At 51.8% G+C, this 2,531-nt stretch overlaps 1 protein-coding gene across 2 annotated transcripts in view; it reads right to left on the bottom strand.

Annotated features, from left to right (window-relative positions):
* GJA8 (gap junction protein alpha 8) overlaps positions 1-2,531 on the bottom strand; it is a 36,496-nt gene that overhangs the window by 25,544 nt on the left and 8,421 nt on the right. For both annotated transcript variants that reach the window (XM_017731483.1, XM_017731484.1), the window contains exon 2: positions 232-599. The gene's annotated coding sequence lies outside the window, so the exon portion shown is untranslated. The remainder of the gene's footprint in view (positions 1-231; positions 600-2,531) is intronic.

Below are 2,531 nucleotides of genomic sequence, written 5' to 3'. Positions count from 1 at the left end.
GCATTCTGTCCCTACTCTATTGTTTATAGCTCTGAGAGCTAACACCCTGCAATCACTTCACATGGCTTACGCTTCCAGCTCTGCTGGGTATGGGAAAGTCACAGCGAGCCCAACTTCTGCAAACCCAAATTCTAACCTAAGATTCACGTGCTGCCGTGCCAGTCCCCTCGGATACACCTTGGAGGTCATCCCGCCCTCGCCTTGTCCCAGGTTAGGATGTTCCTTTGTTACCTTGCTCTGCCCTGGAGCCCCGGGCTGGTCGCTGGCAGTTCAGGCTCCCATGCTCTGCAAAGTTTCTGCAGGGCTGCTCAGCAGATCGCCCCGGCCATGGCATTTTATCAGCGCCGCGCGAGGTGAGCGCAGACGCGATAAGGAAGCGCTAAAAGTCAACGAGGTGCCACTGACAAGGACTGAAGCCGGGCTCACGCTTCCCCACGGGCCTCGTGTGTGGTGACACTGAGCAGCCCAGGCTCCTTCTCACCAGCTGCTGCCTTGGAAGGAGGCACCTTTCGCCCTCTCCTCTCGGTACACAGCCTCCTGTCCATCCATCCATCCATCCATCCATCTCATCTCCACTGGAAGCTGTCACAGCACCAGCCCTGCAGGGAACAAATTTTTTCTTACAAAACGCCCACGGGTTCCTTAGTGAGCATTTAAGAGATTTTTCATTGCTCAAACACGCTGATGGACCTGTACCCTGGTTGCTTCATGCCTGCCCACCATTCCCTCCCCGAGAGGGAAAATCTGCTGCCTGGAGTGACTTGCTTTCCCAGGCAAGCACTCACACATGCCTGGCATACACCCCACAGAGATTAGCCCCCTGCTTAGGCAAGCCCCAAGGCCTGGGAAACCTGATGTGACTAACAGCTTGATTAGGACTTAAGTCTTTTTCCACCAGATTTTCAGGGGAAGGTGAAGAAGTGCATAAGAAATTTATTTCTGTTGTGCAGCCCCTGAGCTGAGTCCCACACAAGAAGAGGAGGCTTAACCGTATCACAGGGCAATAAATGTTGTTAGAGCAAAAACATCCTGCATCCATCCTTGCCATGATGACCATTAACTCCATATGGCAACAGCAGAGACAGCCTAACTGGCCACAGACTGATCAGAGTGTTTCAAAACAACCTGAAATTTGGGAATTTGGACCCACACATGTACCAAGGATGCCCCCACTGCCTGGGCTACCACAGCTGAGGCCCAGTAGCTCAAGCTACACTGCTCTAGACAGCAACCAACTCACCACAGCACTGCCACCAGGCTCTGACCCACAGCAAACACCCACAACCTCTGCAATGAGCTAAAGGACTCCCTTATATTACCATGAACCAGGTGTGCTTGGCTTAGCTGCTCCCTTTCCCAGCTGGTGCCAATGAAGCCCTGATGAGCAGCCTCAGCACACACACCCAGGTCTGAAATGTTCAGTTCACCTCCAGGGAGTCCCCACCTGAGCAAGGCTGAGCTGCACTGAGCGTTTAACCAGCCCAACTGTGTGATCCTCTGGCACCCTGAATTTACATTCATAGAGAGAAGAGAGAGTCACTTTTTCTTGGTGTGTGCTTGCTGGAAAAAACCTCCTGAGATACCCATGCTTTCTGTTTCCTAGTTTTCATAAAGACACCATGGGAAAAAGAGCCTCTCCCTACTCCCTGAGATCCAATACAAAAACACATCTCACCAATGCACCTCACAGGCAGCAGCAGCACAGGCAGATCTCCCTGCTCACTCTGGGGACAGCAGGCACGCAGGGTTTAGGGGTGAGAGCTTGGTGCTGGGCCAGACCAGCCCTCCCCATGCCATACCATGCTTGTGTTGGCAAGCACCACTTCCCGTGCTGTGAAAAACACATCCAAGGCTCACAGGAGACTTAAACACTCAGGGATATCACTAAAGGGAGATGTTTCTTTCCCAGAAGAAACACATTTCCTATATGGGAACTCTGTCACACACTTACATGTGGATGCTGACCTGTTTATATTTGCACAGGGGAAGAGGCTGTGACAGTATCTGTAATGTGAATTGCTGTAAGGATATCTGTAAGCAACAATCAGGGACTACATGCAGGAAAGGCCTTGCTCAAATATCTTGTAGATGCTATTTCAGCTTAATTTGAAATTATTTCTCCATTGTCTGTAATTTCTATTTCTCCCTCCACCCACACCCCTCTCTCTGGCTCCTGACAGACATCCTTAGCTCCTGATTCCTCTGTGCCATCAGTCTTCAGGCATTTTAGGCGAGACCCTAGCAGACTCCTCACGGACCCCATGGATAGTGGCTGAAGGTCTGCTCCCAGCCCCAGACAGGAGCAGCAAGTTCACCAGTCTGGCAGGCTTCCCCCAGCATTTTCACAAGCACTTGCTTACCTTGTTTGAGCTTCAGAGAGTTCAGTTTGGGGTGAAGGGTAGGTCAGCTCTTATCTCATATCTACACGTGCAAATGTAACCCTTACCAGTTCCCTTTGCAGCTCCAACAGTTCCTGCTCGGCGGCACAGCCAGGACCGCGCTCTCCCCCTCTGCTGAGGCCTTTCAGCAGG

Source organism: Corvus brachyrhynchos, unplaced genomic scaffold (genome assembly GCF_000691975.1).
Source record: "Corvus brachyrhynchos isolate BGI_N302 unplaced genomic scaffold, ASM69197v1 scaffold152, whole genome shotgun sequence".
Lineage (NCBI taxonomy): Eukaryota > Metazoa > Chordata > Aves > Passeriformes > Corvidae > Corvus > Corvus brachyrhynchos.
The sequence above is the reverse complement of the archived record's forward strand: the minus strand, read 5'-3'. Positions and strand labels throughout refer to the sequence as shown.